Source organism: Eptesicus fuscus, chromosome 1, assembly GCF_027574615.1.
Source record: "Eptesicus fuscus isolate TK198812 chromosome 1, DD_ASM_mEF_20220401, whole genome shotgun sequence".
In the NCBI taxonomy this organism is placed as follows: Eukaryota; Metazoa; Chordata; class Mammalia; order Chiroptera; family Vespertilionidae; genus Eptesicus; species Eptesicus fuscus.
Window position 1 is genome coordinate 102122843 of NC_072473.1, and position 11218 is coordinate 102134060.

Sequence of the window (11218 nt, forward strand, 5' to 3'; positions counted from 1 at the left end):
CACCCCCCACCGGGGGATGTGCCCGCAACCAATGTACATGCCCTTGACCTGAATCGAACCTGGGACCTTCCAGTCCACAGATCGACGCTCTATCCACTGAGCCAAACCGGTTTCAGCTGCTTCCTTGCATTTTCATTTCTGCCTGATTCCTAAAGACGTTTTACACTTATGATACATGATGCCATTTTAATATATCCTGGTGAAGACCTCCCCTCCCCATAGAATCCTATAAAACAATAGTTTTCAACTGTGAGTGATTTTTCTCCCCAGGAGACATGTGGCAATGTCTAAAGATATTTTTAGTTGTCATAAAAGGAAAGAGGAAAAAACAATTCTTGAAAAACAAATAGGAAAACCCATCCTTAATTGCTGTGAAGGTAGGTCAGAAATGGCAAGTGCTGGCCTTTACTTTATGTGTTTACCCCACCAGGATCCAGATAGGCAAGCTGAACCTTGTGAGTGGCCCCAGTAGTTGATCTCTCTGTTATGCTAAACAAGCACCAGAGGTGGATTATTGCACTGCAAGCAAGTGGGTTGAAGCCAAAAATGCTGTTAAATATCCTACAATGCACAGGAAAGTCTCCCATAACAATTGTCCAGCCCAAATGTTAAGTGTTCTAAACTAGGCCTGGAACTTGTACCATTAAGGTTTCCTTTTTCCATCTTAGGATTTTGGTCCTTTGAAAAATGCAAATTTCACTGAGAGAAGTAATGTTCCATGCTGTTGGCCCTTTACTTCTGAGTATGAAGGAAGGATCTATGAATGGGATTGGACAGAGGGCAGGAGAGGGTAGAACATGGAAGATCCCAATCATAGTTTCCAATAGCAGACTTTCATCATTAAACAGTAAAGATTGTTCCAGGCAGAAAACTCAAATTTTGTCAGTACTCATACCATTAATAATCATGTAACACTATCTAAGTTTATTACTTCCTCTGTAAAGAGGCACTGCATTCACTGCATTACATGTATGATCATATTGCATCTTCTTAACAATCCTATGATACAGATACGAAAAATTTAAGCCCAGAAAGATTTCAGTAACGAGCTCAAAATCACTTAAGAATGGAACTCAATACTTTGCCTTACTGGCTCCAGAGATCAAGCTCTTAGCCAAGAGTAAGAGCTAATATTTACTGAAAATTTACCCTGAGCTAGACACTACATTAAGTGTTTCACCCACATTATCTCACTTAATCATCATAAAATCCTGTAGGGTATATATTATTATCATCCTCATCAAACAAGTAAAGAAAATGAGGATTAAGAAGTTTCATAATTAGACCTTTATCATGATGTCTGCTGGACTTCCTAAGTCTAAGGTTGGGGATCACTTTGTAAGGTATATAAATGCCTGATCACTATGCTCTAAACCTGAATCTACGATACTACTATAGTAACTATAGTATTGAATGTCAACAGTAATTGAAGTGTTTTTTTTAATTAAGAAAATTAAATTGGTCAAAGTATGAAACTTCAGTCTCTCATTCTCTAACTTATATTGGAAGCAATGATATGGAGTGAATAAAGAACTGAACTTAGACCAGAGGACCTGCTTTGAAGTCCTGGCTCTGCCACAGCCTTAATCAACCTTAATTTGATCAACCTCAGTCAAGTCCCTGGAAACAGGGTTTCTGCACAACTCTCAAGGGAAGAAGGAGCTGAACCATGAACTCTGATTTCCTATAGTTAGCTTCAATATACTTAGAGGAAGTGTCTCTGCTGAGCAAAGAGCAATGAGGAAACCTGGTCAGTCTAGTGAGGACTTACTTTTTTTTCTTTCCTAGATAACTAATATTTTTAACTTAAAGTTTTCATTCAGCTGTTTTGTTTTTTTTTTTTCATCCTAGTGGATAAGGTAAGGGAGCAGGTCCTGGAATGGACTTCTGCTTTTAAATTACCTCAGCCTCCGAATAAATGCTATCTTGTTACCAGCCCTGGAGAGCAGGAGCGGCATGCTGCCTTGTCCCACCTGCTGTTTCTATTTGTTTTGGTGTAAAGAGGCCAAGTTAGGAGACCTCATTTGGTCTAGAAGATCTTCCCATGAGAAGCAACATAGGGCTTGCCTGCCTTTCAATTTTTCTTGCTCTACCCTTTTGGTTGTGGAGCCAGGATGCAGTTACCTGTGTGACAGGAAGGGGACAGAGTGATATCCTTTGGGCTAAGCTGGAACACATTACTGAACACCAAGCCTTTCAAGATGGTTCTCCTCAGCATCTTTAGAATTCTTCTTTGGGGACTGGTGCTTTTTACAGAACACAGAGTCCACATGGAAAAGGTAGGGCAGCACTCTACTGGCCCCTGGCTGAAGTCCCTGCCTTGCCCCAGATTCAGGAGCTGCTAGAAGAAGCCCCTGGCAAGCATCAGAGGAAGGCACGTGTCCTAGGGTATTCAAAGTAGTACATGCTGGAGTTGTACCAGCACTCAGCTGAGGTGTATGGGCACCCTAGGAAGAACCACACAATTAGGGCCACCATGGTGAGGCTGGTGAGGCCCTTGGCCAATGTAGCAATGCCTCTCAGAGACCCCTGGCATACACAGACACTGGACTTTCCTCTGAGACCAAACCAGGTCACCTACCAACTAGTCAGAGCCACTGTGCTTTACCGTCACCTAGCTGGCTTCCACCTCCCCTGCCATGTGGAGCCCTAGGTCCAGAAAAGCCCAACTGACTGCTTTCCTCCCTCAGGAAGAGGTTCTTAAAACCTCCCCAACTATCTGAAGCTTGAACAGAGATCGATATTACACAACACATTCATCAAAGGCTCTGGAATCACAAGAGGTATAGGGTTCTATGACTATGCTTCATGTGTCAGCAGCAAAAAGGTAGTGAGGGTTGTAAGCTCCTGTGGCATAGCACTTTATCCTTGGACACTGCCTTCTTGTTACTCTCTTTCAATGACACTCATAAAAGTGTTCAGAAGGCCAAACTTCTACCAGAGGCCTGGAGGAATTTATGGAAAGGGACTCTTCTCTTCTCTTGCCGAGGGCACAGCAAGCAGGCAGTATTGCATCTTAAGATTCCTGGCCCTTCCCAGGAACATGACAGGCCTGAAAGTAACCAGTGTTCCCGCCACCATTTCCAAGTCAGCTTCCACCAGCTGGGCTTGGATCACTAGATCATTACTCCTAGTCTCTATACCCCAAACTACTGTAATGGAGCCTGCCCTCAGGTACTCTGCTTTGGTCTCAATTCTCCCAATCACGACACTATTCAGAACCTTGCCAATGAGCTTGTGAACCAGAGTGTTCCTCAGCCCTCGTGTGTCCCTTATAAGTATGTTCCCATTAGCATCCTATGGTTGAGGCTACTGGGAATATCTTGTACTAGGAGTATGAGGATATGATTGCCCAGTCCTGCATATGCAGGTGATAGCACAGGTACAGGTAGCTTGGGTTTCCCAAGAAATTGGAGTAAGGTTTAAAATAAAGAAACAAATGTCAATGTTAAATCTGCAAGTGATCTCTATCTAATATATGGGTTCTATTCCTTGCCTTAAGTGTTGTTACTTAAGTTCTCTCCCCTGTTTATGATCTCCTCACATTATAAAACAGTTCTGATACCAAACATCAGTATGTTTTGACCACTAGTCAGAGCCCTTAATGCTTGAGTAATGTTCCTTTGAATATGTCCTCTCTATTTTCTTGTCTTTTCATGGTGACTTTGTTAAAAAAGTCACGAGTCCATTATGGGTAGAACTTTAGGCATTGTCCCACCAAGACCTGGGAAAGGTGGAATCTTCCTAGTGTAAATCTTCTGAGGCTCTCTAGATTAGGGGTAAAGAAGGCAAATTGAGATTTTTATACTCCTCTTCCTTGCCTCCTATATTCTAGAAACTAGTGCCTAATCAGAAAGAATACCTGACTTTGTGTTTGGATTGCCCTCTTAACCTAAAAACTAACTTTCCCCCAAATAAATTAGAATACTTGTTGGCAATAATCTCCATAAAAATCTTCCAATGGATTTTCCCCCTAAACTATTGGAGCTTTTCCTCTCAGCCTCTGAACTGGGAAAAGTATCTGAGCTTCCTTCCTATCTGTAGGTGAGGAGAACAACCTTTAATAAGACCAATGGGGAAACTGGAATATGGAGCTATCTGAGACAAAATCAGTTCAAAACCACCCACATCTATGATGAAGAGAAAGAGGGAAAGAGCTGTCATTTCTCATTAGGATTATGTATATGGGGAGTCATTTTAACCCTTCAGAGGCTAGGAGTTGGCCTGGTTAGGGGGAGAAGGCTGCAGTTAGAAAGCTTAAAAGACTGTGGGGTAAGGATGCATCATGCTGAGGCCTGGGTCTGACTTCATTCTGGGCTTGCCTATTTGTGTAAGTTCAGTTTGGCTCTAGGTATGGGTCTCTGGGGGATAAGGGCTTGCTGCCATGGAAGGCATGGAGCTCTACCTTGGACTATGTGATGCTTGCAGTGTAACTCTTTTCTACTCCTGTGCTGTATTGAAGTGATGGGAACTGGGCTGTGTTACAAATAAATCATTTTGCTGTTAAAAATTTTACATTCAATATAATTTTGTATTAGTTTCAGGTGTACAGCATAGTGTTTAGACAATCATATACTAGTACTTCACAAAGTGTTCCCCCTGATATTGCCAGTACCTGACGCACCATACATAGTTATTACAATACAATCAATATTATTTGGCCATATAAAAGAACAAAAATTTACCATTTGCGACAGCACGGATGGACCTAGAAGGTATTGTGCTAAATGAAATAAAGTAGAGAAAGACAAATACCATGTGATCTTACTTATATGTGGAATCTAAAGAACAATATAAACAAACAAAACAGAAATAGGTCACTTTTCAATCAAAGACTGAGCTGCTCCATCTCAAAAGGTAGCCATAAGCCCTTAATGATTTCCAAGATAGAAATATGCACATTAATCTCAACTCTATTCTACCTCAATCCTGCTATCATTATCTAAGCATCTTTCGAAGTCAACTCATACTATCAATGCCTAACAAAGTCCCAATTTTCTATAACATAAATTGATGATAATACTTACCTAGTCTTATAGTAATGCTATCCGAAGGTTTGGAAAGTTTTTCCTTATTTAGAAATGAGAATAATCTGTGGATCTTTTTTATATAACCTAGCAGGGCATCTTCAGTCAGTTCAGGGTGAAGATAAATTGAACAATAATTATGTGTCTCTTAGATGACCCAAACAAGGTCATTTGTTATTTTACCATAACAACTGCCAAAAACCCATATATGTAAACATATAACATCATTGAAAGAAATGTATCATGATCTGATGTTGAAACTATGAACTACCTTGACCTTATAGTTTTCAAAATGTACAACAGATTGTTAGTATCACTGTGTTTGCCTTGAACTTTTAAATTATCCTCTAGTGCCCCAAGGCAACTTGGTGCACAATTTGGGAACCACAAGTATATAATGAAAAGTACATGTCTCTCCACTGCAGTCCTCATTGCTGTTTCCCATGTGTACACAGTATTAACATTTCTTTTGCCTAATTCCAGAAAATTTTGATACACAATCAAATGTAAAAACACTATACTCATTGTTCTGATCTTTGCTTTTTTGATTAATACATCCTGTAATAATTTTTAGCAAAACATACAATTCTTTCTTTTTAATAGTTACATTACTAATGGAAATTTATTAAACAAGGTTTCAATTTATGTACATTTATTTGTTTAGCATTATTAACAGCATTGTAATGAATATCCTACATATATCTTTGCCCACTTGCAGGATGAGTTCTAGAACAGAATTTCTGGACCAAATGCTATGTACATTTAAAATTTGAGAGATATTAAGTTTGTTGTGATCAATTTCAATAATTGGTACACAAATACACCTACAAAAAAAAGGTTAAGCAAGAGAGGAAACTTTCAGCTGGCATATTAGAAAAGACTTCCTCTAGATCAGTGGTTCTCAACCTTTCTAATGCCGCGACCCTTTAATACAGTTCCTCATGTTGTGGTGACCCCCAACCATAAAATTATTTTCATTGTTACTTAATAACTGTAATTTTGCTACTGTTAATGAATCATAATGTAAATATCTGTGTTTTCCGATGGTCTTAGGCTCTACAGCAGCAGTTCTCAACCTGTGAGTCTCAACCCTCAGGTTGAGAACCGCTAGCAGGGTTGCCATAGTAATTTCCCCTCTTTTAAAATCCCCTATGTTTCACCTATTCATTCCTCCCTCCTTCCCTAGCAACAATTGATCATTTTATTGTCTCAACAGTTTGCAAATTGCTAAGTGAAAGAAGCTAGTGCGAAAAGGCTGTGTGATTTCAACTATATGGCATTTGTCAATTATACCTCAATAAAGCTGGAACAATATTTTTAAAAGACTTAGTCAATCAGATTATCAGGGATGGGGCCAAGAAATCCATATTTTTAACAGCTTCACCCAGTGATTCTTATTGCACTTTTACATTTGAACTAGTGGTATATAGGCTCTAGCTCTGGCAACTGACAAATAGTTTGAAATCTGGATCTTAAATCTAAAGCCCTTATCACCATGCCTAGCACTCTGTAAATGGTAACTATTGTTTATAAAGCACAAGGATTTCAGTTTTCTGTTACTTTGTGCTTATAGTTCCCAATAAATACTGGCTATTCTTATCATCTCATATACCACTAAGAGGCAGTGAGGTATAGTAAAATGAATACAGGATCTGAAGTCAAATCTGGATACAAATCCCAGCTCTGCCCTTATAGGCTATGAAAAGCTATGAGAATTAAATACATTTAAAGGACTTGGCATGCAGTATGCATTTATACGATGCCAAAATATGTCTATCTACCCATTCCTGCTGATCCTCCACTGTAGTAATCAAAATTATTGATTTCTTAGGAATAATATAAGTACTGCCTGTGAAAAATTCTGTTAGAAGTATAGCTTAGTTATAGCTACCTAGTTCAGATCAATACTTTGCTGTTTATAATTTCCTGAATGGAAACTTGGATCCTTTTACTATATGGTCCCTTCTAACCATGATTTTTGTGTTTGAAAATCTTACCACAAGCATGTTTATTAAAAAAGATGAGAGTTATGGCCGATGATTATCATTGTGTCTTACTTTTTCTGATTAATATAATCTAAATATGTTCCTATTTTAGAACTTCAGAATGATCCAAGGGTTTCATAAAACCATGGAAGCAGAAATGTTTACATCATTAATAAATGAGAAACTCACATCAATGTTTAAGAAGTCATCCTTTTCTCTTATTTTTTGCACATTCAGTCAGCAATAAAATGCATTTTTTAAATCTCCAATGTTTCAAAAGTTACCAGTTACCTGACCAGGCAGACTTAGGCATGATCATTCTTTGACCAGTTCCTGATAGTATAGGCAGCAGAAAGAATGCTTATGTGAGAGAAATCAGGAGGCTGCAAGGCTGAGAAATCTATTTTGATACAGATTTTCAAGACATTGAACATGTTGGCAGAAGAGAAGTTATATCTAGACATTTAGCTTATCAAGAGTTGGGTTCAGTAATAAAAAGCTTCAGAGAGTGATACTGGTTAGTCAGTATCCATCTAAGAGAGGAAGGGAGATGTGAATTCAAGTCTGTGCAACACAAAGAAATACCTTGTTAAATGCCATCTTGGTGATGCAGACCATACATCTTATGGGAGCTGTGAGAAAACAGAGGAGAATAGTAGGTGAAAAGTATATCAGGCTCTCCAGGAGCAGATGGATTTTGAAAAAAACATTTAAGATACCTATACTTTTTTGTGATACAAATTGAAAGCAAATGAAGGTCCATGATATAGTCTTGGCTAGGGTCAATATTCAGATAATAGAAGAAGAAAGTATGACTGCAGCCATGAGATGGAATAGGTCATGAAGCCCTGGAAAAGGGGATAAGCACACTGGCTTGGAATCTGAAAGCTACTCTATGCATTCAATAGATATTTGTTGAGCATGTATTAAATGCCAGAAAGTGTCCTTGGTCCTGAAGATATAGCAGCAAGTACAGTAAATGATACCTCCCTTAGGCAAGATAGTTAACCTCTCTAAATCTCAGTGTTCTTGAGGAAACCAAGATGGAGGCATAAGGTATACACCTGCCTCTCACAACTACACCAAAACTACAACTGAAAGACAAAATGACTATCATCCAGAACCACTAGAAAGCTAGCTGAGTAGAAGTTCTACAACTAGAAGGAAAGAAAAAAAGCGCATTGAGACTGCGAAAGAGGTGCAGAGGCTTGGAAGAACAGAGTTACAGAGGTGTGTGAATCAGGCTGGCAACTGGGTGCGCTGGTTTTTTTTTTCAATAGGAAGGGAGATACAAGCTCCAGACTGCTCTGAACTCCAGTTTCAAGTGAGAATCTTGGGACCCAGACTCCTACGGGGAGAAACTGGACTGTCTGGCTTTGGGTTGGAAAGCGAGGGTGGCTTTCTTTCAGAGGTGCTCACAAGAATCATTGTTACTGCGTGGGGGCACGGGACGCGGAGATGCGGAGAAGCAGAGACTGCCTGACTGGCAGCAATCACTGTTTGCTATGCCCTGGTGATTCCCAGACACCCTGCCCCACCCAATTTACAACCCTAGCCAAGCTGTGCTCAGCGGCTTTTGCATATGAATGGCCGGTCCTTTTGCAGCCTAACCTAACAAACTGCAGCTGGGTTAGAGAGCTCCAAAACTTCCAAACCCCAAACAAAGAGGAGAAATCTGCAGACCTCACTGTAGCTCCTGCTGGGGAGCCTCAGGCAGTAGCTGAGTTTGCACCTCCTTGGGGATACAGAAGCCAGTGTACCTAGTGGTCAGTGTGAGATGATACCAGATTTCAACTCCTCACATCCATAAGTGACACACTCAAGAGGCAGACTCAGTGAGCACCTAAGCCCCACTGAAGCAAGTCTTGCCCCATAAGGGTGTCTCCAGCACAGAGGTTCTCCCATTATAGACACAGCGGGTCCTCACAGCCAATTGGCCTGGAGGTCAATTCCTCCCAGTGATACCAACAACAATCAATGCTTAACTAGAATAAGACTGTGCACCCAGCACACAAAGGGGTGCACCAAGAGTGTCCACATCAGGTAATTAGGGAGGCTGAGCCACTAGGCCCTATAAGACACCTAGCACACAAAGCCACTCTATCAACACAGGGAAGCAGCCAAAATGCGGAGACAAAGAAACATGTCACAAATGAAAAAAAATGGAGGAAAGCAAACTATTAGATATACAGTTCAAAACCATGGTTATAAGGTTAATCAAGAATCTTCTAGAAACCTCTGAGGAACTTAGTGAGACCTTCAAGGATCTTAATGAGAATGTCAAAAAAAAAAAAAAAAAAAGGAAAAGGACCAGTCAGAAATTAAGCATACACTGTCTGAAATAAAGAATAATATACAGAAATTCAACAGTAGACTAGAGGATCCCAAGAATCAAAGATTTGAAATACAAGGAAGCAAAAAACACCCAAACAGAAAAAGAAAAAGAAAAAAGAATCCAAAAATATGAAGATAGTATAAGTAGCCTTTGGGACAACTTCAAGCCTACAAACATCCGAATTATGGGGGTGCCAGAAGAAGAGAGAGAGAGAGAGATTGAAAACCTATTAGAGGAAATAATGACAGAAAACTTCCGCTACCTGGTAAAAGAAATAGACTTACAAGTCCAGGAAGCACAGAGAACCCCAAACAAGAGGAATCCAAAGAGGACCACACCAAGACACATCATAATTAAAATGCCAAGGACAAAAGACAAAGAGAGAATATTAAAAAGCAGCAAGAGAAAAATAGTTAGTTACCTACAAGGGAGCACCCATACGACTGTCAGCTGATTTCTCAACAGAAACTATGCAGGCCAGAAGGGAGTGGCAAGAAATATTCGAAGTGATGAATAGCAAGAACCTACAACCGAGATTACTCTACCCAGCAAAGCTATCATGTAGAATTGAATGTCAGATCAAGAGCTTCACAGACAAGAAAAAGCTAAAGGAGTTCATCACCACCAAACCATGATTATATGAAATGCTAAAAGGTATTCTTTAAGAAGAGGAAGAAGAAGAAAAAGGTAAAGATAAAAATTATGAACAACAAAGTGACAACAAATACATATCTATCAACAAGTGAATCTAAAAATCAAGTGAATAAAAAGTCTGATAAACAACATTAACTGGTGAATATAATAGAATCAGGGGCATAGAAAGGGAGTGGACTGACAATTCTTGGGGGGGAAGGTGGCATGAGGGGTGCAGGAAAGATTGGACAAAAATCTTACACCTATGGATGAGGACAGTGGCGGGAGGTAAGGGCATGGAGTATGGGGGTCAATCGGGTGGGGGAGCTATGGGGGGAAAAAAGAGGAACATCTGTAATAATCTGAACAATAAAGATTTATTTTAAAAAATAAATCTCAGTATTCTCATCCTGAAAAAAAAGGAAAAATATTCATTATTTCTTTCTCATAAGACTGCTGTGATCATTAAATGAGGACAAAGCATGTAAGGTGTTTTACAGTGTCTGCTGTAGAGTAGGCATGCAAAAAATGAAATAATTAGCCCAGCCACTGTTGCTCAGTGGTTGTGCATCAACTCACTAACCAGGAGGTCACAGTTGGATTCCCAGTCAGAGCATATACCAGGTTGCGGGCTCGATACCCAGCAGGGGGCATGCAGGAGGCAGCCGATCTATGAAGTTTCTCATCATTGATGTTTCTATCTCTCTCTCCCTCTCCATTCCTCTCTCTCTAAAAATCAATAAAACATATTTTTAATGAAATAATTAGCCTGTGGGAGCTGATATGTAGGTCATCAGCTCAGCTCTGAAGAGTGTATAGGATTTTGATAGGCAGAGACAAAAAGAAGACTTTCCAATAGAGAGAGGAGAATTAAGTCACTCATGCAAAGAACTTTTTAAATGTCTATGGCATTTTATTCATAGGCATATTCTGCTTACATTAATTGAAAAATACACACTTGGAGAGAATTGTTTAAATAGTATAGACAAATCCTGCTATCATTACACTAAATTAATGTATACCCTAAATCAAATGTGAGAATATGAGGCATAAATCTGTTCTTCTACCTCCTAATGTAAACCCCCCACTTTGCTGAGTGTCATTCTTTTGGTTAAAGATGTATCTTTCACATAGTACAGCCAACTACACATTCAAGACAACTACTTAATCTGGTGATCAAACAAAAAGAACAACCAGGTAATCTTCATCCACACTGTAGAAAATGCTGGCCATGGGGG

At 39.6% G+C, this 11218-nt stretch overlaps 1 pseudogene; it reads left to right on the forward strand.

Moving 5' to 3' along the window:
- Nucleotides 1-2201: 2201 nt before the first annotated feature.
- LOC103298446 (bone morphogenetic protein 15-like) lies at nt 2202-3374 on the forward strand (annotated as a pseudogene).
- The last annotated feature ends 7844 nt before the right edge of the window (nt 3375-11218 follow it).